The 27,541-nt window shown below is 45.5% G+C and overlaps 1 long non-coding RNA gene across 4 annotated transcripts in view; it reads left to right on the plus strand.

Moving 5' to 3' along the window:
• The first annotated feature begins 4,032 nt into the window (after positions 1 to 4,032).
• LOC104005169 (uncharacterized) overlaps positions 4,033 to 27,541 on the plus strand; it is a 75,797-nt gene continuing 52,288 nt past the window's right edge. For 3 of the 4 annotated variants that reach the window (XR_001716189.4, XR_008546576.2, XR_008546575.2), the window contains exons 1-3: positions 4,179 to 4,706; positions 4,835 to 5,026; positions 5,169 to 5,294. This is a non-coding gene — a long non-coding RNA (uncharacterized LOC104005169). Of the gene's footprint in view, positions 4,707 to 4,834; positions 5,027 to 5,168; positions 5,295 to 27,541 lie in introns of all 4 variants that reach the window. The other variant, XR_001716188.4, reaches the window with a different exon arrangement.

Here is a 27,541-nt window from a genome sequence, read left to right on the forward strand (position 1 = left end):
CCTGTGAATAATGCCGCTATGAACACAGGGCACAAGTATCTGAGACCCCCGCTTTCAATTCTTCTGGGGATAGACCCAGAAGTGGAATTGCTCAATCATATGCTAATTGTATTTTTACTTTCTTGAGGAGCCAACTGGCAGTATTATTTGAATGGCTGAGGGATTAGCTCACTCTGTCTGGGCCTCATTGTTTCTTTCCCTGTGTAAATAAGTCTAATGGCTGGATGGGATAGAGCAATGCTTCTCAGGGCTGTCGGACAGGGGCTGCTCTAGCAGAATTTCAGAGCGCCTTATGAACCTTAGTGATTGTTGATTCTTTCCTGCCTCCCTCCTGCTCTCCTGGGGAGGTTTGCATGGGTCCTGGCCAGGCACCTGCCTCCTGCTGTTGGTTGGGGAAATGGGAACCAGGTCGGGCTGCTCCCTGCTTTCCTGCTAGGCTTTAGAAGAACAGGGCACCTCCATTCCATGGACTGACTGGTGTTGATGGTGGCACTGCTAAGGAGCCGTGTCTCTGCAAGCCTCGATTTCCTGGCTGTCCTTGGGGCAATCCTGCTGAGTGAATGGGCCCCGCTGTGCCAGCGTATTCACACAGTGTCCCCATTTGGCAGATGAGGCACTGAGGCTCAGGGAGCACAGGGCAGAGGAGTCCCTGGCTGTCCTCAGGGCGTCCTTGCTGCGACGGCCCTGCGCCTGCTGCACCTCCTGTGCCAGCCAGTGCACCCCTGGCACCACCTGCACCCTGTAGTTCACCCACTCTGGCACCCCTTCAACCTCTCCGCCCTTCCCGTCCATCACCAGGCCTGCCTCCTTAAAGCCACCCTCTTTCCCACCCCCATCACTGTGTCACGACTTTACCCATAACCCACTCTTTCTAGATTTCCCCAGTGCTGAATCTGGCTAAAGACTTCTGCAATGGTCTTCCTCAGGAGCCTGGGGGATCTTCCTAAACTGCCAATCTGTCAGAATTAGTGCCTTCTAGACACCCTCAGTGCCTTCTAGACACCCCGCCTCAGGAGGAGGTTAGCACTCCGTCGCAGCCTCCAACACACTCCAGCCTAACTCTCCCACCCTCCGTCACCGACCAGCCATCCCCCACCATGCGAAACTCTGGCACCCCTGAACCTACCTGCTGCTCCACACCTTCAGCCTGGAGCACGGCTCACCCTTCTCCCCACTGGGCTGAGCCAGTGGGTCGGGAGGATGGAACCCCAACCACAGGAGGAGCTTTGCGGGTGGCTCCCCCACACGCCACCAGGTTAGCTGGAATAAGCTCGTGCGGTCCAGATGCTTCAGAAGATATCAGCGATGGCCAGGCCCCACAGGCTGGTCCACCTTCCCCCACCCCTCCGCCCCCAGTCTCCTAGCAGTAGTCCCCCACAAAGTAGGGAGCAGATCCCAGTGGGAACTGTGGAGAGATCTCCATCCGCACTGTGGAGAACGGCAGCAGGGACACCTGCAGGGTCGCGAGCACTGTTGTCGGCATCCACACTGCTCACACGATTTGAAATTCATACTTTGCCTTTATATTTCCTTTTGAAAATATGTGTGCCATATACCTGCTTATAAAAATACAAACAACACAAATATATGCCCAAAAATAAGAAAGCTTTTCCTTTTCCTCTCCCTCAATATCCCAGCTGCTTACAAAAACTTCCGGAGCTTTATTTGCATAAGAAAACACTTGCTTGTATAGATACATCTATGTGTGTGCATGTGTGTCTGATGTGTGTGCGGGTGTGTGCATGTGTGTCTGATGTGTGTGCGGGTGTGTGCATGTGTGTGTGCATGTGTGTCTGATGTGTGTGCGGGTGTGTGCATGTGTGTCTGATGTGTGTGCGGGTGTGTGCATGTGTGTCTGATGTGTGTGCGGGTGTGTACATGTGTGTGCATGTGTGTCTGATGTGTGTGCGGGTGTGTGCATGTGTGTGCATGTGTGTCTGATGTGTATGCGGGTGTGTGCATGTGTGCACATGTGTGAATGTGTGTGCACGTGTCTGCGTGTGGATGTGTATGTGTCTGATGTATTTGCAGGTGTGTGCGTGTGTGTCTGCATGTGTGTGCCTGATGTATGTGCAGGTGTGTGCATGTGTGTGTCTGCATGTGCGTGCATGTGTGCTGATGTGTGTGCGGGTGTGTGCATGTGTGTGCATGTGTCTGATGTGTGTGCGGGTGTGTGCATGTGTGTGCATGTGTGCACGTGTGAATGTGTGTGCACGTGTCTGCGTGTGCATGCGTATGTGTCTGATGTATTTGCAGGTGTGTGCGTGTGTGTTTGCATGTGTGTCCCTGATGTGTGTGCAGGTGTGTGCATGTGTGTCTGATGTGTGTGAGGGTGTGTGCATGTGTGTCTGCATGTGTGTGCATGTGTCTGATGTGTGTGCAGATGTGTGCGTGTGTGTCTGCATGTGTGCACATGTGTGAATGTGTGTGCATTTGTGTCTGATATGTGTGCATGTGTGTGTGCATGTATGTGTGTGCATGCCTGCGTGGGGTCGTGTTCTCCCTATTATGCATCCACTTGCTATCTCCTTTCATGTCTGGGCACAGAGCTCTTTTTCTTTATAATGATTCTCACGCACTTTTCTTCATCAACACAGTGCTCCTTGACGTCCCCAGATCCACTTGTGGCCTTGGCTCATGCCACTTTCCTCCCTGCAGGGTGCAGGGCTCAGCAGCCTGCCCATGAGCCAAACCCACTAATCCGTGTAAGATGGACGAACCCAGAGCCCAGGGGGACAAGTCTCCTGGACTTGAGCAAGCAGCAGCGCCTCCCGGGAACCCAGCTCCATGTGAGTCCAAAGGGAAGGAGGTCCCTGTGTATTCTCCATTTGGTGAGTGTTGAACAGACAGATGAAAAAATGCTGGGAGCAATATACAATCCAGCCAACCGCAACATGGGGGTTACAGCCTCTCCATTCAGCACCCACCTCCCCCTTCCAAACCTCTTCATAATCTGTTATTTGGGTTAAAGATACAGGACCAAGGAGCTTGGACCGGTGTGTGGAAATCTAGGTGTGTAGTTTGAAAAACGTTAGCCCGTGTTACTGATGGGCCAGAGAAGAGCTGCGAGGGACGAGGGCTTGGAACCTCCCCCCACGACCCACAGATGCTCTTATGGTGGGTCTGCTGATGTGTGACAGGTCGGGGACCCAGATGCCTTGGTCCTGGAGGAATCAAACTGGACCTCAGCCCCACCTCCGGGAACCGCGACTCCATGGCTTTGCACTCAGCCCCTGGGAGACGGGTGCCCAGGGTGTGGGGACAGCAGGCAGTGTGCGGTGGAAAGAGGCACCAACTGAGGCTCAGGGCAGCTCAGATGAACAAGGGAATCTGGTCAGCGTGTGGCTGACCCGGGTGAGCTGTTCAGTCGCCGGCACGTGTGCATAGCAGGTGCTCCTCCCAGCCATGCCCCTCCACTGGGAAGGACGGCTTCGGTGGCTTTCATTTACGAGCACACTGCCTTGGTGGTGTAGTGGGTCTGTCGAGCTGTTTCAGATCTTGAAAACCTCTCTGTCCAGAGCTCCTCCAAGTTCCAAGTCCAGGCCTTCAGGGGCAGGAGCAGGGCTGGCCCTTCAAGATAAATATTTGTGGCACTAAGCCTACAGTCTCGGAGCCAGTGGTTGTGGCAAACCAGTGGGATTGATGAGACACAGTTGCACGTTTACTGACAGCATCCTGTGTGTCTCTCCAGTCCTCCTGATTCCTGCACGTCCAGGGTGGAGATGTGGCATCCTTGCTCCTTCTCGTGAGCCGTTCTCCACCAGAGACAGAGCCTCGCACAGATACCACCTTCCCCATATGCGGGCTGGCCTCTGCAGGGAGCGGCCTGGGAAATAATGAAGCCAGCTGACCCAGCCAGGCCGCTCCCTCAAGATAAACAGCAGCTAGGAAAGCGTGCACGTCTTCCCCAGCCTCACTGGAGTGCTGTGCTGGGCAGTTTTCTTGTGCTTTCTGCAAAGTAGAGGACAATGCATCTGCGTCATGGCTGAAGCCCAGAGGCCACAGCCCTCGGAAACTTTGCAGAGCAACCCTGTGTTAAAGTGAACTAAATATGGCCTGAGAGGGATTCCCTACTTCTATATTTGAGTTCTTGTGGATGAGCTGCAACCTAGCTTAATAGGCAAACAAGATGGAAAACCTAACTTAGGAGCATGCGCCCGTAACAATCGCTGAGTCTTGACCGATCCCGGCAGCCGTACTTCAACGATTCGTGCACTGCTGAGTGTTCAAACTGTGTGCAAATAAGGCAACGCCAACATGTCACCAATCCAGCTGTTTCTGGACCTCACTTCCGATTTGTGTATGTCACTTTACTTTTTTTTTTTTTTTGCCTGTAAATTTGACCACTGGAGTCTCTCTGAATCTGCTGTGATTCTGGGGGCTGCCTGATTCGCGAATCGTTAATTGCTCAATGAAACTCCGTTGCATTTAATTAGGCTGAAGTTTTTCTTTTAACTCCCGGAAAGGGCTTCCTCGGGCCGGCCGGCCGGCCCTTCAGGCCACTCGTGCTCTCAGCCAGGCAGTTGCTCCAATAAAGTCCAGGGCCAGCCCTGCCAGGGCCTCAGCCCCACACCTCGGGGAGTGCTGCTCCCAGCTCCCACTCTGCCCTGCGCCTCTGCCTCCCGGCAGGGCTCCCCCCACACATGGAATGAATGCTTCTCTGGCATACTCTGATTTCACCGCAGCTACAGCCGCCTTTCTAGAATGTAAGTCTGATTACATCAGCGACTCTCCTCACTGGGCCTTTGTCAGGTGGCCTTGCCAGTCCACCTCTTTTCGTGACCTGCCTTGCAGCGTCCTAAGCCAAATATGCTGTGCCTCCTCCTTTTGCCAGGATATTCCTGCTGCTGCCTGGAGATCCTCTTCACCCTTCACCTGGTGGAGAAGCCTTCTCAGCCCCACCAGCTGTCTCCAAACCCAGCCAAGGACTCAGAGTGTGGGGCCTGAAGGAGGGGCTCTCAGCAAAGCCTTCCTGGATGAAGGGGCTCATCCTCTGCATTGCATGATGAGAAAAAGGCCCAGAAAGGTGAGCAGGAGATGCTAAACCCCGTCACCCATGCACCAGTCCCACCCGAACGGGGTGCAGTCCACTCTCTCACCCCTATGACGACATCTGAGATCCCGTGTTGAGTTGGTCGGCTTCCTCAGATTGCCTTCTCCCCTGCCAGCCCCAGACCCTGCGGGTGTGGAGCGGGAGCCCAGGAAGCAAACCTCAGCAGCCCTGTGTGGGGACAGGGAGGCCACTCTGCAGAGGACCGCTGAGCTGTCTCCATTGTGGTTTAGGAACTGCCCAGGTAAGGAGCCCTGGTGGATGCTGAGCAGGGGTTCCAAGCAGGGGAGCGGAATGAACCAAGGCCACGGGTGGATCTGGGGAACTGGAGATGCTCCCTGTGGGGGAAGCAAAAGTGAACAGATCATAATAAAGAAGCAAGAGCTCTGTGCCCAGTCATGCAAGGAGACCTCAGGGTCACATCACAGGAGACAGCAGGGGATGCATAACAGGGGGAACATGACCCCGCGCGTGCACTCACATCCGCACAGTGTCTCACACACACATCCACACACAGTGTCTCACACAAAGACCTCTCACACACAATCCACACACAGTGTCTCTCACACACACGCCTCACACACATGCACAGTCACACACATCTCTCACACACACGCACACACAGTGTCTCACACACATCCACACACAGTGTCTCTCTCACACACCTCACACACACGCACACATGGTGTCACACACGCACACACACCTCACACATCCACACAGTGTCTCACACACACATCCACACAGTGTCTCTCACACACACATCTCACACACACGCACACACGGTGTCACACACACATGCACACACAACCCTCACACATCCAGTGTCTCACACATCCACACACAGTGTCTCACAAACAAACCTCTCACACACACACATCCACACAGTGTCTCTCACACACACACTGCACACACACGCACACACACCTCACACACAACATCTCACACACACACATGCACACAGTCACACATATCTCACACGCACACAGTGTCTCACACGCACGCACAGTGTCTCACACGCACACAGTGTCTCACACACATGCACACATCTCACACACATTCACGCAGTGTCTCACATATACACGTACATCCACAATGTCTCACATACACACACACATGCATACACAGCGCCTCACATACACAGACACATGCACACACAGTACCACACACACATGCACACACAGCGTCTCACATAACATACACACACGCACACACAGTGCCACACACAGGCACATGCACATACAGAACCTCACATATGCACACATGCAGGTGTATCTATGTAAACAAACATTTGCGTGTTCATAGAAAGGTCTATATGTTTTAGCAGTTAGCTGGGATATTGGGGAAGGGAAAGGGTTAAAGAAAAAGCTTTCTCTTTTTGTATGGACTTTTGTATTTGTATTTTTAATAAGTAGAGATTACATTTATATTTTTTAAAAGAAAATACAAAGGCAAAGTAGGAATTTCAAATAGTGTGGATTCAGACAACAGTGCGAGGTTCATGACCTTACAGGTGACCCCACTGTCGTTCTCCCCTGGGATCTGCTCTCCCCTTGGTGAGAGACTCCTTCTGGGGGTGGGAGGGAGTGGGAGAAGGAGGACAGGCCACGTGGGACTGGGCCATTGCTGGCCTCTTTGGAGCTGGCCAGATGCCATGAGTCTATCCCCAACTGGTGGGGTGAGGTGTGGGGAAGCCACCATAAAGCCCCTCCTATGGCTGGGGTTTCATCCTCCTGACCCACTGTCTCAGCCCAGCGTGGGCAATTCCCCCACCCCAAATGGGGGAAAGGGAGCAAGCAGGAGCCAGTGTGTTCCAGGGCCAGGTGCCCCTCTCCCTTTCCTGGCAGCAGGATGCCTCACTTCACAGCTTCACAAATGAGTGACCCTGACCCAGCCTCTACGTGTGCTTCAGCCTGTCTGGCCTGGTAGGGACCCAGGGAAGGAGCGTGCATTTGGAAGCGTGGGTCTGAATCTGAGTCCTGGCTGGCCTCTTACAAGCAGACTGTCCTTGTGAGAAGGACACCACTTCTTAGATCCTTAGTCTCATCTTCTAATTGTGCAGATAATAATGCATTTGTCACAAGGCTGATGGAATGAAAGGACTGTGTATGTCAGTTGGGGCCAGGCCCCCACAGAGGCTCGATATATATACTTGTCTCCTTTCCAATCATCTACACCACCCCCCTCCAACCCAAACATGACTTTGGGATATGAATGCGACACAAACTCCTGCTCAAAAAATTTAGTTTTTCTCCCAGTTCCAGGTGACAAATCAAATTAGATACGGCATTGTGCCAGCATGTGAAAGCCCCCCCACCCCGCCCCAACTTGCCCCCAACCACCTCCCCAGTCCTCATCACTAAGCTTCACTGCGTCCAACCTTGCTTTGCCTGGAGACATGGCAATGCTTCTCCATTTGCTTGCTCCGAGGTTGGCCAGAGTGCTGGGCTCCTTCTCTTGAGCCTTAGAGGCAGGAGGCCTGGCCCTCAGTTCATGTCTGCACTCAGGCCGAACACAGATTTCCCAACATCCAGAAACTAAGGGCTTCCTTAGAACATGCCGGCTTTTTTCCTCTCTGCAGCCTCCGTCTGCAGGCCCCTCAGGAAATGACAGCAGCAGAACTGCCAGGTTTACTGCCCTGATAGGGGCAAAGGCCCATGTTGGCCTCTCCTCAATCTCCTGAGAGTCCATGTATAAATCAGAGCTCACACATTCCCTATTCAAGTCAACAAAGCATGCAGATTTATTTTAATGTGATACATATGGTGGCGACATCTATTAATCATTCACCCTCTTATCCCACAAATCTTTAATGTAAGCACACTCCATGCGGGACACTGTACTGGGAAACATTGGGGTGTACTGATGAACAAAACCGCATGGGTACTGACCTCAGAGAGCTCATGGTCCAGGGCAGGGGCACAGAAGAGCATTGATGAAGCATTGACACAGGGCAAACTGGACGGCAAACATCGACAAAACCTGTGTAGGTGACACTTGGAGCTCATAGCAGGGGCCTCCCCTGGGAACAGGACATTTGAGCTGAAAGCTAGAGAATTCATAGACCTCCACTAAGCAAATACGAGTGATTCTAATAGAGCTGTCCTCACGCTGTACTGACCATTTCCAGGCATGGTTCTCAGGGATTCATGACATTAACTCATCAAACCTCAAAACACCTCTGGGGGTGAGTCCTGTTCACAGTTTCCAGCTCCCAGGCTAAGGGGCGGAGGCACGAAGGAATGGAAGGGTATGGACTCGAACCTGGCAGGAAGATTAGCTCGAACCCAGGTCCCTGGACTTTAGGGTCCAGGTTCTGCAGTGCTGAGTGAAGTGGTGGTGGAGGAGGAGGGGGGAGTCCCACAGACAGAGGGAAGGGCAGGTGGAAGAAACGCTTAACGCATATGAACAACCTAAAAATCTATAACCAACAAATCCAGCTTAACAAAGCTAGCATTGAGCTTGTTTGAGCCAAACTACCTGCCTGTGCACTGATTTTTACTCCTCTAGGAGACCAAGAGCCGGCACCCTTATAGTGGGCATGTGAAACAGAAGAAGAGGCTACTGATTGGAGGAGGGGTTGAAAGAGGGAGGGACACTGTTGGCCTCTTGCCACCGCTTCCCACCTTCCAACTCCTGTTATAGGAGTGGTTGCTCTGGAACCTGGGCATCACTCTGCCCTTGGATGGAAGTGAATGGGGCTGAGGGCCTCCCCATTGGTGCCCCTGACTACAGATTGGCTCCTGTGTTCACAGAGAGGCTGAGGCCATCCAATCAGGATGGGTGCAATGATCAGGGCATGGCTTCTTGCAATTCATCCACATGTTAGGAGAGGTAACAACTCATAGATGGAAAGTGACTATTACAACTAGAGGAGAGAGAAAGACAAGAGGCTGGAAAGAACACAGCCCCTGCGGGTGGGAAGAGGTCCTCCCCAACTGACAAAGACATTCTAATTCATCAATACTAAGATGCACTTTCACCCCCTATCTTTTAGCATCTCTGCAATCGGATGTGATGCATCTTGCAATTGATAATGTAGCATAACGATGTCCAGGAGATGACAGTTGTAACAAAATTGTCATTGCTTGCACACAAATGAAATTGGTCATAACTTGAGTATTTCCATGTCCCATTTTGCTGGGGGCAGTCCTGGCTTATGTGAATTTCCCTGTAATAATTATTAGCAGTACCCCTTTTATCCTCAATAGTGCTATAGTGGGATGATATGTTGTGCGGTCTCCCTGTCCACGACTAGTGTCGCTTCAGTTACACATGTGCATTGTTGGTACCGTATCTATTAAGTTTAATTAGCATTAAAAGTGTCTTCCCAAAGGTAATATCATGATATGGCATTGAAACAAAGAACTAATTGTGTGCATATAAAGGAGAGGAAGCAGCAAAGGCGTGTAACTTTCGTATTAGTGATGCATGGGTTTGGCATTGAAGGGGTGGCGACAATTCCAGGCTTTCTTGCAAAGCAACCATGAAGTAGTTTGTGTGATCCAGAAAAGAAGAATCCCATGGGAGAGGTAAGCTGGCTTCTTTTGACTGAGGCTGTGTGAGGAACACAGCAAGCAATGCAATTAAAAGCAGGAGAAATTGCCAGGAGATGTGTTTGGTAACAAGCTTGATGCTGATGCACTGTGTTACACTGAGAAACAGCACATCACAGGGAAGGCATGGCCGTGTTTGTGGTGGGGATGGGGGTGCCTTCTTGCAGGGGCAAGCCTACTGGTGAGCTGAATGACCACAGTAAAGAACCAGGATGGGAGAGGACCGCTGTTCAAATCTCCTACTGGAAGATTGGTCTCCTACATGATTGGTCTTGCAATCATGGTGATTTAAGAAGTTCCTCTGACTTTGGAGCTGAAGGGCCGTGGGTAGGAACTCGGCCTTTCCCTGTGTCCACACTCCAGGCTTTGGCTCTGGAGGCCGTCTGCCCGTGCGTCTGTCAGGGGACAAGTTTTTTACTCTCTTTCATCTGTAATCATTTCTTCTGAAAAAGAGGCGTAAGAATGTACTTGCCTCATGGAGTCTTATAAGGAATAAACAAGATGATGCTGTAAACTGCTCAGAACAGTTTCCAGCCCATGGAAAACACACCACAAATGTTTGCTACTGTTGTTGCTGTTATATTTTAACTTCCCCACCTTCACAGCAAAAACTGCGGCAATGACGCTGCACGATAGCTGCTGTCTGGAGGGACTGTAGGGGCCCTGCCTGTAGGTGACCTCCTCGAATGCACCTGCATCAGTTAAAATTCTCGAGAGAAACAGACTCAAAAGAGACAGACAGACACACACACACACACACCCACAGTGACTTTAAAGTGTTGGCTCCTGTCAGTGTGGTGGTGGCCGGTGTGAAGTCTGTAGGGCTGGCCAGCATACTGCACACTCAGATAAGGGGAGTTGTTGCAGTCGTGAGTCTGAATTCCATAGGGCAGTGGCTGGAAGCTCTGCCAGGGTTTCTGTGTTGCAGTCAGGAGGCAGAATTCCTTCTTCTTCGGGAAACTTCAGTCTTTGCTCTTATGGCCTTCACCTGATTGGACAAGGCCCACCCACATTTTAGAGGGTGATCTGCTTTACTCAAAGTCTATTGATTAATATGTTGATTGCATCACAACATTGCTAAATCAATGTTGATCACTTTGACTTATATGTTGAATCCTGACAAATACCTTCATGGCAACATCTAGACTGGTGTTTGACCAAACAGCTGGGCGTCATAGCCTAGCTGAGGCGACACATAACGTTAGCCATCACAGCACCGCAGCCTCCTGTCTATGTATACCTCCCATAGCACATCGTGGATCTGATGAATGACCAGGTAGCATATGGGACAGTCCCTGGATTCTTGTAGTTTATTTAGTTCTTCATGCAAAGCACCTAGTGATAGAGACAGTAGGGGCAAATACATTTGCATGCATGATTACTGCTGTGGGAGGAATTCACAAAGAAGGTGACAAGGACGTCAGCTAGAGAGGAATGGAGGTGCAAGAGTGGAGTTGGCTAGTTGAGGGGACCCTGAAGAGAGATGCTGCTGGACTCACACAGGCATGTGCTGCCTCCTGTCCCCCTCTCCGTGGTCCTGGGTAGGGGTATGGCTTCTGCTAAATACACGTGAGTTTCCAGGAAAGGCAGCCTAAGACTCATAGAGAGAGTGCAAGACCCTAGGAGAGGCCAGGGGACTCTCAGTTGGGACTCTCCAGCTGTCAGGCCCTGCTCAACATAGGCCTGTTTGTCTTTCAAGGGGGATGTTCTTTCCAGCTGTTGGCAAGCAGAGGCTTCTCTGGGTAGCTGGGCGAGCACCCAGCTTGCATGCATGCACCAGCACCCCACAGCATGCTCGAGGGCAGTTTCTGTTTCTCCCAGGCCCCTGCTTTTATCCACATCATGTCACATGCTTTCTTTTCGCTATCAAGATCTTCACTACTGGCCCCGATATTTCTACTCAGCTTTCTTTTCCATCTGTTTGAGAATCAGGGGACCTGGGTTCTTTTCCAGCTTCTGACACCAATTGACCTTGAGAACTTAGACAAATGACTGACTTTTCTAACCTCAACTCACATTTGATAAAATGAAGTTACTCTCTTTAATGTCTTCCAAGGCATGTTTCTGCCTGCTTTCAAAAAGACAGAGAATAAATGGCTTCTATGAGACCGTAGAGAAAATCAAAATTCAGATCAGAATTCATGCACTTTGCTGCCCTAAGGCGTTGGCTGGGATTCCCCAGGCTCCCTTATTCTAAGACCCATGTAATGAGCATATTTGGGTTCCTGAGCAGGGCCATGGAAAGTCTGATATGGCACTTGGTGGAGTGAGGAGAGCCAGGATGGAGGAAGTCAGATGGGGAGGAAATCTGAGGAACGGTGCTGGCAGACTCGTTGCTCCTTGTCAAAGGCGGAGTATGGAAGGGTGGGCTTGGGGCTGAGGGGCAATGGGGTATGAAATATTGGAACGGGGGCTGAGCTCTGTGTCACTGGCTGCCAACTCCTTCAGCAGCATCCCTGTCCGCCCTCCTGTCCCCTAATTGTGCTCCAGAGGCCATTTCTGGAGATGGGTGCAAAAGTGCTCTGATTTCTATTTCTGGGAACTGAGAAATCTGCTGACTGTCTCTGGCTTGGAATAAAACTTACGTGTGATGCCAGAATAAGATGTGGCAGGGCCTTCTCTGAGACAGGCTGGCCAACCATCGCAAGGTCAAGATCATCTTACGAAAGGCCACAGAGTGCACACACAGCAAGCACATGCCCTTTCAGCAGCTGTGCCTCAAGATGTGTATTTGGAGTTTTGTTTTGGGATCAGGTAGGACACTGAAGCCCGGGGCAAGGACAGACATAGAGCTGGGGTGGGCCGTGTCCTTTAGTCTGGCTGCCATCTGTCTCTCCTTTCGCAGGTTCCTGGAGTGCAGCTGGCCCACTAGATTATGGCTGTGCTGAGCAGAAAGAAATCTCAGGAAATCCTGGGCATCAATGCAAGGGCTGATTGGCAGGAGGTGTCCATGAGTAGGGAGGGTTATGTTTCTGTTTCTACACTCTGCCCCACTGGCCCCCAAAGGTGTCATGTTCTCCCAGGTATTCCCAACAGGAACCAGGCTCTTCAGGAGTAGTGAGGATTCCCCAGGGCCCCTCTCCTTCCTTGGCTCTCAGGACCCTGTCAGCTTCATGCCAACTGGGCAGACCTGGATGGTTTCCTGCCCTTTCAGACTGGGTGCTAGAACCCAGACTCTGTTCAGAAGGCAGAGGGCAGACCAAGGAGATGCCATCCTGCAGATCACTCCCAGCCTCCAAGATGAAAGCCGCTAAGCCCAGGACTGTGTGCATTGGCAGAGCCTGGTGAGGGCAACTGTGAGAACACAGGAATTCACAGGCTGAAGATCCATCTACACTAGGTGCAGTGAAAGTGACTTGCAAAACTCTTAAGCACAACCTATAGAAATATGTTTTACACTGGGATCCAGTTGTGGTCTAGTGCCTGAATATGACACACTTTTACGTGTGTGCATGCAAGTGTACAAAAACAGTATTTGTGTATGCTGGATATACATTTGCATAAACCTGTTTTGTCCTAGTCCAGGTTTCCTGGAGTGCATAGCCTGAGGCAAGGTTTGGGACTCTTGCTTTATTTCCAGTGAGGTGGGAACAGGGAGGGGAGGAGGAACGCAAACCTGGGGAACCGTGTTCCCAGCTCCAGCTGGCTATGCCGCTTCTGCAAGCACAGTGGGTTTTTGGCCATGCAGGATGGCACTGGAGAACCTCTATGGAGCACCACATCTCAGAAAGGTCTGCTGCAAGGAGAGGAAAAGGGCTTTATCTGTTACCTCTTTCCATCTTCTGTCTCTCATCAGTTAACGTTTGCTGCTCAGCAAATAACACCTGTATTTTCAGGCAGAGCCTCCATGGGTCTGGTTGGGTTGAACACGAGAGTGGCAGCTGCCATACTCTTCGCACCACAGGTGTGATGAAGGCCAAGTTGAAAGCACGGCCTTCACTCCTGTGGGCATCTGGGAAAGCCAGTGTCATTAGGAGAGGAGGCAACAGCAGAAGCAGCCAGGGCTCTCTATCGAGCAGAAGGCAGAGAGCTGGAGGTGCAAGGGGACTGAGTAGCTAAGAGTGCACCCCAGAATCTATGTCTGTATGAACTGGGAAAGAATGTCATCTTTCCACTTACACACCGTATAGTCGTTCTTACATTGCTATAAAGGAATACCTGAAGCTTGGTAGTTTAAAAAGAAAAGAGGTTTAGTTGGCTCACGGTTCTGTAGGCTGTACAGGAAGCATGGTGTTGGCATCTGAACCTGGTGAGGACCTCAGGAAGCTTCCAATCATGGTGGAAGGCAAAGGGGAGCAGGCGCATCACATGGAGAGACTGGGAACAAGAAAGAGTGGCAGGAAGCACCACATACTCTTTTCTTTTCTTTTTTCTTTTTTTGAGATAGAGTTTTGATCTTGTTGCCCAGGCTGGAGTGCAATGGCGCAATCTTGGTTCACTGCAACCTCTGCCTCCCAGGTTGAAGCGATTCTTCTGTCTCAGCCTCCTGAGTAGCTGGGATTACAGGCGCATGCCACCACGCCCAGCTAATTTTTGTATTTTTAGTAGAAATGGGGTTTCATCATATTGGTCAGGCTGATCTCGAACTCCTGACCTCAGGTGATCCACCTGCCTCTGCCTTCTTCCAAAGTGCTGGGATTACAGGCATGAGCCACTGCCCCCAGCCCCACCACACACAACAACTAGATTTCCTGTGAACTCAGAGCACCCTCCACTCCTCACCAAGGCCATGGTGCTAAACCATTCATGAGGGACCTGCCCATGATCCAATCACCTGTTATCAGGCCCCATCTCCAACTTTGGGAAGCACATTTCAACATGAGATTTGGAGGGGACAAACACCCAAACCATATTACACACACACACACACACACACACACACACACACAAACACATCACAAAACAATCTTTGTCCTCACTACTTTGGAATATACTGTGATACTTTCTATTCTTTAAAGAAAAAATAAATCCTGGTTGTTACCCATTGAACTACTATGCCACCTCTTTTAACAAAATCTAGAGGCTTCCCTAGCTCATGTTAGTAGCAGGGAAATTTGCCAGAAACAAAGAGACTGGGAGTCCACCATGCTTATTTTGTTTTGTTTTTAAATTGAAATTCTTGAGATAAATGTAGGTTGATGTGAAGTTGCAAGAAATAATACAGAGAAAGAGAGCCCTTGTACCCTTTGCCCATCTCCCCAATGGTAACATTTTGTAAAACAATAGTATACCATCAGAACCAGCCACCAACCTTACTCAAATTTCCCCAGCTTTAGTTCCAGTCATTTATGTATATGCATGTGTATTAAGCTCTACACAATTGCTTCAGCTGTGTGGGTTCATGAATCCACCATTATATTCAAGATGCAGAGCACTTCCAATCCAGAGGATCCCTGGGCTGCTTTTTTATAACCACGTTGGCACAGTTCCCCAGGCCCTGGCAACTGCTCATCTGCCCTCCAGTTCCAAAATCTTTTCATGTGTTTATTTACCATATGCATATCCTTTTAACATCTGTTCATGTCTTTTGAATTGAATTGTTTTTGTTTCCAGTTCAATTTTGGAGGCTCATTATATTCTAGATGCGAGTCCTGTGCTGGATATATGATCTGCAATTTTTTCTCCTGTTCCACAGTTTGCCTTTTCCTTCTCTTAACAGAGTCTTCATAGAGCAAAAGTTTTTCATTTCGATGAGGTACAATTTATCATATTTTCCTTTTATAGATCCTGTGCTTGATGTCAAGTGTAAGAATTCTTTGCCTAGCCCTAAATTCCAAAGAATTTTTCCTACTTTCCCCCCAAATTTTATAGTTTTGCATTTTATATTTACATATGTGATCTGCTATGAATTACTTTTTGTATAAAGTGTGAGGTTTAGATCAATAATAACTTTTTTATTTTCTTTCCTCCCTCCCTCCCTTCCTTTCTCCCTCTCTTTCTCTCTCTTTCATTTTTCCTCCCTCCTTCCTTTTCCTTCCTTCCTTCCTTTTCTCTTTCCTTCCTTCTCCCTTCCCCTTCCCTTTCCTCGCCTTCCTTCTCCTTTCCTTTCCTTTCTTTTACATCCAATAAATCAAATATTTATTTAAAAGGCTATTCTTCCTCCATTGCATTGGTTTTGTACCTCTGTCAAAAATCAGTTCAGCATATTTATAAGTGTCTGTTTCTGGATCCTCTAATGTGGTCCATTGATCTATGCAGGAACCAGTTGTCTTTGATTTCTGTAGCTGTATATTAACACTTGCTACCTGGTAGAGTAATTCCTCACACTTCATTTTTCTCTTTCAAGATTGTTTTAGCTACTCTACATTTATTTCCACATAAATTTTAGAATAAGCTAGTCTGTTTCTACAAAAAAAAATCTTTGATGAATTTTCATAGTGTGACCCAAAAGTATCTGAGACAGGTCTCAATCGATTTAGAAAGTTTATTTTGCCAGGGTTAAGGATGTGCCCGTGACAGCCTCAGGAGGTCCTGATGACATGTGCCCAAGGTGGTCGGGGTACAGCTTGCTTTTATACATGTTAGGGAAACATAAGGCATTAATCAATACATGTAAGACTTACACTGGTTGAATCTGGAAGGGTGGGACAACTTGAAGTGGGGGGCTTCCAGATCATAGGTAGATTTAAAAGTCTTCTGATTGGCAATTGGTTGAAAGAATTATTATCAGTAGAAAGGAATGCGTGGGTTACAATAGGGGGTTGTGGAGATCAAGGTTTGATCATGCAGATGAAGCCTCCAGGTAGCAGGCTTCAGAGAGAATAGATTGTACATGTTTCTTATCAGATGTAAGGGCTGTGTTGATGTTAGTGCTGGAGGGTGTAATGCTGTGTTGATGTTAGTGCTGGAGGGTGTAATGAGGCATGTCCAACCCCTTCTTCCATCATGGCCTGAACTAGATTTTCAGGTTAACTCTGGCATGTCCTTGGCCAAGAGGAGTGGTTCATTCAGATGGTGAGAGGGGGACTTTGAATTTTATTTTTGGTTTACATTCACCTCCTCTAACCAAGATTTGCCAGGGGCAACATCGATGGCCAGCCACCACATTTTTATTTAGTCCTGTAGTGTTGCCTGGGTGGCATGGCAGCCTGCCCGAGGTCCATCCTGTTCCTTGATGGACTCCCTATGGCTGAGGGACTTAGAGTCAGAAGACTTATAGCCAATTAAATGTTCTAGACCAGATAGGAACGGATGTGGACAAGCATTCATTGCCACTTAAAAAACACTTATCTTTAACTTCCATGCATTGAGCTACTGTAATCTTGGTTTTAGTTGCAGCCTTACAGCAATTAGCTATACAACACATAAGCACTTTTCTGATTAATTTTGGGAGGAAAGCCAGTGGAAAAGACTCCTTAGAATGCACCACCAAATTAGAATTAGGATCCTAAACAACAACTTAGGAGGAAATTATTTTTAGTTTACAGTAGGAATTGCAGTAAACCTATATATTAATTGGTAGAGAATCGGCACTTTTACTATGTTAAATGTTCCAATTCATGCACACCACATGTCTCTTCATTTATTTGATGTTCATCATCAACATTTAAAATTTTGATTTCTGCATTTCATTGTTAACTACATAGGAATCCAATTTATTTTTGAATGTTGATTTCATATCTTGCAACCATTTGAATACATTGATTACTTCTTGGATATTTTTGGAGATTCCTTGGGATTTTGCACATGGATAATCATGTCATCTGCAAATAGAGATAATTTTATTTCTTTCTTCCCATCCTGTGTGTCTTTTGTTTCTTTTTCTTGTTTCGTTGCAGTGGATAAAAATTCCAGTTTGTTGAGTAAAAGTGATGAAAGAGGACATTCTTGTCTTATAACACTTCTTAGGGGGAAGGCAATTGTTCTTTCCCCACTAAGTATGATGTTAGCTGTAGGATCATTGCTGGAGCTCTTTATTAAATTGAGGTAATTTCTCTCTATTAGTAACTTGCTGAGAGTTTTTTTTATGAGTAGGTCTTAGATTTTACCAAATGCCTTTTCTGCCTTAACTGATATAATCATATGAATTTTCTTCTTCAGCCTGTTGATATGGTGAAATATATTAATTTTTGCATATTGAATGAATAGAGCATTCCTGAAATAAATCCCACTTGTTAACATTCTATAATTCTATACATTGATGAATTCAGTTTGCCAATATTACATAGAGAATTATTGGGTCTAAGTTTATGGGGGACGTTGGTCTTCAGTATCCTTTTTTGTACTATATTTTTCTGGTTTTGGTATCAGGGTATTTTAACACTATCCTCATAAAATGAGTTAGGAAGTCTTTTCTCCTCTTATAATTGTTAAAATTGTACTAATTATTGACTTACTTGGTAGAATTAACCAGAAAACCATTTGAGTCTCAGCATTTTTTTCTAGATATTTTAATTACAAAATAAATGTCTTTAATGATTTAAAGGTATTCAGATCATCTATTTAATCTTGGTTGAGTTTTAATTTGTGGTTTTCAACAAAGTGGACTGCTTCTTCTGTGTCGTAACACTCATGAGCATGAAGTTGTCTACACTATTTCTTCTCTGATGATCCTTTTAACTGATGCAGGATATGTAATGCTATCCCATTTCATTCCTGATATGGATCATTCGTGTCTTCTAGCTTTTCCATTTTTTCAGCCTGGCTAAAAGTTTAAATTTTTTCTTGATGTTTTGCAAATAATTTGCTTTTTGTTTCATTGATTTATTTTATTGTTTTCTGCACAAAAGGAGGAGGTCTGAGATTGCTATCCTTTGAAAGGCCTGTTTACCAGGTTGACCCTAGAAACTTAGATTTCAGAACTCTCGCTGTTTCCACATATGAGAAAGCGGTTCCCTACACCTGAACTGTTTGTATCAACAGCCTGTTTATCCTAAGCATTCACTTTCCTTTTGAAATTTGGGTAGGGCCAGGCAGAGGCTGCCTGTAGGAGTAGTTCCCAATAAGAACCTGGAAGCTATGAATCAGTCTCTAATGAACTTCCCCAGTTGGAAACACTTTGCACATGTCACAACTTGTATTGGGAGAATTAAGTGAGTCTCGTGAAGCTCAATGGAAAGACACTCCTGGAGGCTTCCACCTGGTCTTCCCTGAACTTTGTTTATGAGCCTTTCCCCCTTTGTTGATGCTGCTTTATATTCTTTTGTGGTAACAAATTGTATTTGTGACTATGATTGCATTTGAGTCCTGTGATTCTAGTGAATCACTGAAACTAGGAGGACTCTTGGGAAATGCTCATATTTTCCTACTTTCTTTTTCATTGATTTCTGCTGGTATTTCTTTAAGTTTGATTTTATGTTTTCTTTTCATTTATTCTGCTCTTCTACTAGTTTCTTGAGGTAGGAACTTTGGTTATGAAATTGAGACCTTTCCTCCCTTCTAATATAAACATTTAGTGTCAGCCTTGCTTTGCCTGCACTCCAAACTTTGATATGTTATGTTTTCATTTTCATTCAGTTCTAAGTATACTTTTATTTCCTCTGAGACTGCCTAGTCAACCCATGGATTATTTAGAAGTGTGTTGTTTAATCCCACCTCTTTAGAGATTTTTCTGTTTTCAGACTGTTAGTGATTTCTAGCTTGATTCCATTGTGGTCAGAAAACATATTCTGTATTATTTCATTTATTTAAAATTTGCTGATGTTTGCTTTATGGCCTAGGATGTGGTCTTTATTGGTGAATGCAGATTTGAAAAAGATGCATATTTACTTTTCTCAGGCATAGTGTTCTATGTCAGTGGGACCCCTTTCCTTGGTTGTTTTTTTCAGATCTTCCATATCCTTGATGAATTTCTGTAGAGTGGTTGCATCCATTCTTGAAAAGTGTTGACGTCTCCAACTCTAGTAATGTATTTGTCTATTTCTCCTTTTATCTCTATTCATTAAAGCATTTCAAGGCTCCGTGGTTTGTTCAAATTCAGGATTGTTTTGTTTTCCTGGTGGACTGACCCTTTTATCAATACGTAATGTTCCTGTTTGTCTCTGGTAATTTTTTTGACTCTGAATTTGGTCTTATCGGATATTACGATAGCCCCTTTTGCTGTGCTTTGTTTTGATTGTTTGTATGGTATATCTTTTCCTATCCTTTAACTTTCATCCTTTCACTTTCAACTGCTATGTTTTGATTGGGTATTCAGGCCATTTACATTTATGCTAATTATTAATATGTTACTTAATAGCTTGTCTATCATTTTATTATTTGGGTTTTGTTTCCTATTGTTCTCGTTACTATTTCTCTTTTCTTGTCTTCCTGCAGATTACTTGAGAATATGTGTGGGATAATATTTTGATTTATTTATAGTATTTTGAGAATATTTCATTGTATGGTTTTCCTAGTGGTTGAGTATTACCACATACATATATGTGACTTAGAATAGTGTACTTTTCAAAAACTTTTTCAGGTCTTCCTTCTTTCCTCTATTGGAACTCTGACCGTACAAATGTTGGAAATTTTGTTACTTTCCTACAGATCCCTGAGGCTCTGTTCTTGTTTTGCTTTTCAGTCTAGATTTTCTCTATCATTCAGACTGAGTGGATTCTATTGATCTGGCATCAACATGGTATCCTAAAAATTTCACTTCGAGTGAAATGTGAAAACCTCACTTCCACTTAGGTTTGTTTTCCTTCCCCACTTCTAAATATCATTACTTTTGGTCTCAGATAGTGTCACAATTTTTACTTCAGTAATCCAATGTTATTTATAAAACTTATAAGCACAAAAATACTATATTATTTGAACCCATATTTTGGCTCCTTCCATTGTTTCCCCTTCTTTCTAGATGCTCCAAAATTCTTTCTTTTATAATTTTCTTTCTATGTAAAGAATTTTTTGAGCCATTATTTAAAAGTAGGTCTGCTGGTGGCCAATTCTTTTAGTTTTCTTTAATCTGACAATTTTTTTATTTCCCCTTCATTTCTGATGGATAATTTCACCAGATATAGAATTCATGGTTGATGGTTCTTTTCTTTCAGCATTTGAAAAATATTGTGCCACTTCTTTCTGACCTCCATGGTTCCAGCTGAGAAATCTGCTGTCATCCAAATGGTATTCACCACACATAGGGTGTCACTACTCTCCAGTTGCTTTTGAGATTTTAACTTTGTCTTTAGGTTTCAAGAGTTTAATTATGATGTGCCTTGTCCTAGATTTCTTTGTGTGTATCCTATTTGGGCTTTGCTCATTTTAATGAATCTCTAGGTTTGTGTTTTTCATCTAACTTAGGATGGTTGTCAACTATTTTTTTCAAATACTTTTTCAGGTCTCCCTTTTTATTCCTACTGGGACTCTGACCATACAAGTACTGGAAGTTTCAAAGTTTTGTTATTTTCCTACAGATCCCTGAGGACTTCATCTTGTTTTTTATTTTTGTTTGTTGTTTTTAGTTTGTTCAGATTGGGTGAATGCTATTGATCTATCTTCATGTTACCTAACTGTAACCTTCATCATCTCCACTCTACTATTGAGCCCATTCATTTCTGTTATTGATTTTTTCAGACCTATAATTTCCCTTTGGTTGCTTTTTATAACATCTATTTCTTTCCTATTTTTTCATTTATTTCAAAATATTTTGTAATTGAATGTTGAAGCTTTTTTTTTTTTTGGAGATGGAGTCTTGCTGTCTCACCCAGGCTGGAGTGCAGTGGTGCGGCCTTGGTTCACTGCAACCTCTGTCTCCCAGGTTCAAGTGATTTTACTGTTTCAGCCTCCTAAGTAGCTGGGATTACAGGTGCCTGCCACCGTGCTGGGCTAATTTTTTTGTATTTTTAGTACAGACAGGGTTTCACCATGTTAGCCAGGCTGGTTTCGAACTCCTGACCTCAAGTGATCCACTCACCTCGGGCTCCCAAAGTGCTAGGATTACAGGAGTGAGCCACTGCACCTGACTGTTGAAGCATTTTAATAATGACTGTTTTAAATTCTTTACAGAAAATTCCATCATTTGTTTCATTACAGTGATGGTGTCAGTTTTTTTTTTTCTTATTCAAGTTGTGATTTTCTTTTTTCTTTTTTTTTTTTTTTGACTGGTGATATTTTATTGTGTCTTGGACATTTTGTCTATTTGTCAGAAGTGCCTTGGATGCTATTTAAATCTTCTATTTTTAGTAGACAGTCACTCTATTTAAGCACACAGGTGCTGGCCTGCTTTTGTGTGCTGTGGTTCCAATGGTGGGTTAATTTTCCATCTTTGCAGCATGACTTTGGCCTGCTTGCTTGGTGTATCTTCTGTAACTGTATGTCCCCGTGGCCTGTGCCAGTGCCGCTTGAAGGGGCAAAAGGGGTTCTTACAGGTTGGGCTGCTGAGGTTGTGGTATGGGGCATCTTCTTACTCTGCCCCTAAAGCCCTGTGCCCCTGGGTGAGGGAGGAGACTGTTAGGCCCATAGGTACAAAGAGAGGATCCACACCAGGCCACCTGCTGTAGCTCTCTGGGCGGCTCTGCCCACTTGCCCACCTCACTGGAAAAAGGGCATCTCAGGCTGGGGGGAAAGAAAGGTGCTTCCTGTAGCTACTTACTTATAATGGGTCTCCCAATTGATCCCCCTTACCAGTGTGTTGGGATTGCCTGATGTTGTCGGGGTGACTCCTGCTTGATTTGTGGGAGGAATGAGCCTGGACTGCCTTCTGTTGCTAGGCTGCAGGGCTGAGTCACCTTCTTCTGTTGGGAGGGGTTGTAAGACTACTCCTATGCTGTTTCTTCATTCCCAAGGTCTCCATCCAGCTCAAATTCCTCTTTCACCCTTCAGAGTTCTGCTTTGGCTCTTTGGCATGATTTCCAGGGTTTATAGTTGTGATGGGTGGGCAGGGGCAGGGAGAAATGGGTTTATGCTGTTTTGTCCTGATCTGAACCCCGTGTAGTATCCAATATGCTTTTAAGACATCAAATTATCTACCTTATCATGTGAGTCATGGCTATTCCATGAATCACACATGGGATAGTCTCCTTATCCCATGTGATTTTGCAACTGTTTAACCCTGGGAGCTGGAATCAAGAGACATGCATGGCCGAAACCTTTTTTAGGAGAGATGCACACCCTATTGTCCACCTGAGTAAAACCATGCAGGTAAACAGAAAAGGCAGGTACTCCCAGAGAGCAAAACTGGATCTTGAGAAGAGGGAGTCCTCCTTAACCCCTTCACTGGTTATGGTATATCCTATGTCACTGTGTTTATCATAGTCTTCCCTTCCTCAGTGGGCAGAGTTTATTGCAGTAACTCTGTTTCTCTTCTAGTTTATTGCAATAACCCTGTTTCTCTTCTGCCTGCTCGTTAGGTAAGAATGCAATATTTTAGCTTGAATTACTTGGGACTAGGAATCAAGTGCTGAACTGAGGAAGAGGCTGCACAAATCCCAATGGCCCTGATTCTGAGCTGCATGCAGTACTCAGATAAGTTTTGAGGGCCCTTCTTTTGAGAGCAAATTGCATATATGGGTGAAAGGGAATGATGGTAAGCCACAGTGTGTATCTGTAGCCTGGCCAAGAAGCTAGTCCTCCCTTATGGCTTGTCAACAGAACCCTAATTCTCTCACATGGCAATGTGCTCAGCCCCAGGGAATGACTGAAGACAGATCTAAGCCAATCATAGCAATCTCATTCACCTTTGTGAGTCACTGGTCTGGACATGATCATGTGACCCAGTTTTGGCCAATGAAACTTAAGGTGATGTGTGCAGGGGGTGACTGAGGTTAAACTGCCTCTGTCCTCTACTACTTCCTGCTCAAGATGCTGTTGTATGATAGTGCGATGCCTGGAGCAGTGGCAGCTGCTTTGTAGCTGTGAAAGAGAATGTGATCCATCCAGATGATGGCAGCTAGGAAAACAAAAAGTTTGGCTCCAACTTCATCCATGTCCCTACAAAGGACATGAACTCATCATTTTTTATGGCTGCATAGTATTCCATGGTGTATATGTGCCACATTTTCTTAATCCAGTCTATCATTGTTGGACATTTGGGTTGGGTCCAAGTCTTTGCTATTGTGAATAATGCCGCAATAAACATACGTGTGCATGTGTCTTTATAGCAGCATGATTTATAGTCCTTTGGGTATATACCCAGTAATGGGATGGCTGGGTCAAATGGTATTTCTAGTTCTAGATCCCTGAGGAATCGCCACACTGACTTCCACAATGGTTGAACTAGTTTACAGTCCCACCAACAGTGTAAAAGTGTTCCTATTTCTCCACATCCTCTCCAGCACCTGTTGTTTCCTGACTTTTTAATGATTGCCATTCTAACTGGTGTGAGATGGGATCTCATTGTGGTTTTGATTTGCATTTCTCTGATGGCCAGTGATGGTGAGCATTTTTTCATGTGTTTTTTGGCTGCATAAATGTCTTCTTTTGAGAAGTGTCTGTTCATGTCCTTCGCCCACTTTTTGATGGGGTTGTTTGTTTTTTTCTTGTAAATTTGTTTGAGTTCATTGTAGATTCTGGATATTAGCCCTTTGTCAGATGAGTAGGTTGCGAAAATTTTCTCCCATTTTGTAGGTTGCCTGTTCACTCTGATGGTAGTTTCTTTTGCTGTGCAGAAGCTCTTTAGTTCAATTAGATCCCATTTGTCAATTTTGGCTTTTGTTGCCATTGCTTTTGTTGTTTTAGACATGAAGTCCTTGCCCATGCCTATGTCCTGAATGGTAATGCCTAGGTTTTCTTCTAGGGTTTTTATGGTTTTAGGTCTAACGTTTAAGTCTTTAATCCATCTTGAATTGATTTTTGTATAAGGTGTAAGGAAGGGATCCAGTTTCAGCTTTCTACATATGGCTAGCCAGTTTTCCCATCACCATTTATTAAATAGGAAATCCTTTCCCCATTGCTTGTTTTTCTCAGGTTTGTCAAAGATCAGATAGTTGTAGATATGCGGCATTATTTCTGAGGGCTCTGTTCTGTTCCATTGGTCTATATCTCTGTTATGGTACCAGTACCATGCTGTTTTGGTTACTGTAGCCTTGTAGTATAGTTTGAAGTCAGGTAGTGTGATGCCTCCAGCTTTGTTCTTTTGGCTTAGGATTGACTTGGTGATGCGGGCTCTTTTTTGGTTCCATATGAACTTTAAAGTAGTTTTTTCCAATTCTGTGAAGAAAGTCATTGGTAGCTTGATGGGGATGGCATTGAATCTGTAAATTACCTTGGGCAGTATGGCCATTTTCATGATATTGATTCTTCCTACCCATGAGCATGGAATGTTCTTCCATTTGTTTGTATCCTCTTTTATTTCCTTGAGCAGTGGTTTGTAGTTCTCCTTGAAGAGGTCCTTCACATCCCTTGTAAGTTGGATTCCTAGGTATTTTCTTCTCTTTGAAGCAATTGTGAATGGGAGTTCACTCATGATTTGGCTCTCTGTTTGTCTGTTGTTGGTGTATAAGAAAGCTTGTGATTTTTGTACATTGATTTTTTATCCTGAGACTTTGCTGAAGTGGCCTATCAGCTTAAGGAGATTTTGGGCTGAGACAATGGGGTTTTCTAGATATACAATCATGTCGTCTGCAAACAGGGACAATTTGACTTCCTCTTTTCCTAATTGAATACCCTTTATTTCCTTCTCCTGCCTAATTGCCCTGCCCAGAACTTCCAACACTATGTTGAATAGGAGTGGTGAGAGAGGGCATCCCTGTCTTGTGCCAGTTTTCAAAGGGAATGCTTCCAGTTTTTGCCCATTCAGTATGATATTGGCTGTGGGTTTGTCGTAGATAGCTCTTATTATTTTGAAATACGTCCCATCAATACCTAATTTATTGAGAGTTTTTAGCATGAAGGGTTGTTGAATTTTGTCAAAGGCTTTTTCTGCATCTATTGAGATAATCTTGTGGTTTTTGTCTTTGGCTCTGTTTATATGCTGGATTACATTTATTGATTTGCGTATATTGAACCAGCCTTGCATCCCAGGGATGAAGCCCACTTGATCATGGTGGATAAGCTTTTTGATGTGCTGCTGGATTCGTTTTGCCAGTATGAAATTGGAAATCATCATTCTCAGTAAACTATCGCAAAAACAAAAAACCAAACACCGCATATTCTCACTCATAGGTGGGAATTGAACAATGAGATCACATGGACACAGGAAGGGGAATGTTACACTCTGGTGACTGTTGTGGGGTGGGGGGAGAGGGGAGGGATAGCATCGGGAGATATACCTAATGCTAGATGACGAGTTAGTGGGTGCAGCACACCAGCATGGCACATGTATACATACGTAACTAACCTGCACAATGTGCACATGTACCCTAAAACTTAAAGTATAATAAAAAACAAACGAACAAAAAAAAGAAATGATAAATTGACTATTCAAAATATAAATGTTAGTTCATCAAAAGAACCCTCAAAGAGAAAGACAAATCACAAACTTTGATAAGATACACATATGCGCTCTTGATCTACCAGCCCTCCAAAAATGACTATCTTGTAATCTGTTAATTATTCCCTTGCTTTTCCTTATAGTTGAATCACATATTTTTGTATCTTTACATAACATATTATAGTTTTGCTTGATTTTAAATATGAACAAATGGAGTCCTGATATGCTCTTTGGGGCTATTAAAATCATAGTATTATGAAAAAAAAAAGTTTGGCTCTTGGATCATATCATCGAGTTGCCGAATTAACTCATAATTCTTCTTAAATAAAAAGTAACTACTCTTGGAGTTTAATTCATATTCAGTAGGATTTTCTACTTCTTGCTATCCAAAGCATCCTAAGTCATACAGAGTGATATGGTTTGGCTGTGTCCCCACTCAAATCTCATCTTGAATTGTAGCTCTCATAATTCCCATATGTTGTGGGAGGGACCCAGTGGGAGCAGGCAAGTCTTTCCTGTGCTGTTCTCATCAGAGTGAATAAGTTTTATGAGATCTGATGGTTTTATAAAGGGGAGTTCCCCTGTACATGCTTTCTTGCTTGCCACCATGTAAGATGTGCCTTTCTCCTCCTTCACCTTCTGCCATGATTTTGAGGCCTCCCGAGCCATGTAAAACTGAGTCCATTAAACCTCTTTTTCTTTATAAATTACCTGGTCATGGGTATGTCTTTATTAGCAGCATGAGAACAGACTAATACACAGAGGCATACCTAATCTCTGGTCCACCTACCAACTGGGTCCTTTCCTACAGTGTTGTTACTTATTTGATGCAGAGCCCTTTTTTTCTGTCTCCCTATAACAGTTATCGGCTATTTGCAACATGGGATGAGTTATTACAGAGTGGTTTTATGCACCTTAACACAACTTTCAGTGGTTCATAAAGGCATACGTGTTAGAGCCTGAGGGTCCGGGAGACCATCTCCTCCCACACTGTTTCTTTACAGATGAGGAGTTGGGGCCCTTAGAAGGATGTGACCAGCCCAAGGTCAACCAGTAAAATGAAGTCAAGACAGGATGGGAACCCAAGCCTTGTCCATCCCAGGTAAAGTTCCTTCCTGTCCTCTGAGACACGGGCCATCTGACCATACCAGGTGTGCACTGAAGTTTGCATCCACAGAAGGACCCTTTTTTACCTACAATTTTGCTTGAAATCAAAGAAACGGATGAAGGGCTTCCTTCTGTACTTTATCCTGGAACTCTGGGAAATGTCAGCTGCAAAGGAGGAAATAATCAGCCTGAACCTTTCTTTACAGCTAATGTGTTTGCCAGGAAACCAATCCAAGGGCCAGAAGCAGCAATGTTCAGCATCTTAGATTCCTGCCAGGTCTTCTCAGCAGAAACCCAGGAATGCATGCTGGGCAGGAGCAGTGCCTGTGTCACTGGGGGAAAGGGAACAGCCCTTCTTCTGGGGTGGAGCTGCTCGTCGGCTGTGGCCTGGCCTGGGAGTGATCCTTTCCCGAGAAGGCTTTTCTTCCAGGAAAGCCGATGTCCAGGAAGCCTATCTGGTCCTCACGGCACTGCTGAGAAGGAGGCATGCCCAGTGTGGGGCCCATGTTGTTGGGGTTGGCCCCAGGGCTTCTGGCTCAG

This window comes from Pan troglodytes, chromosome 13 (genome assembly GCF_028858775.2).
Source record: "Pan troglodytes isolate AG18354 chromosome 13, NHGRI_mPanTro3-v2.0_pri, whole genome shotgun sequence".
In the NCBI taxonomy this organism is placed as follows: domain Eukaryota; kingdom Metazoa; phylum Chordata; class Mammalia; order Primates; family Hominidae; genus Pan; species Pan troglodytes.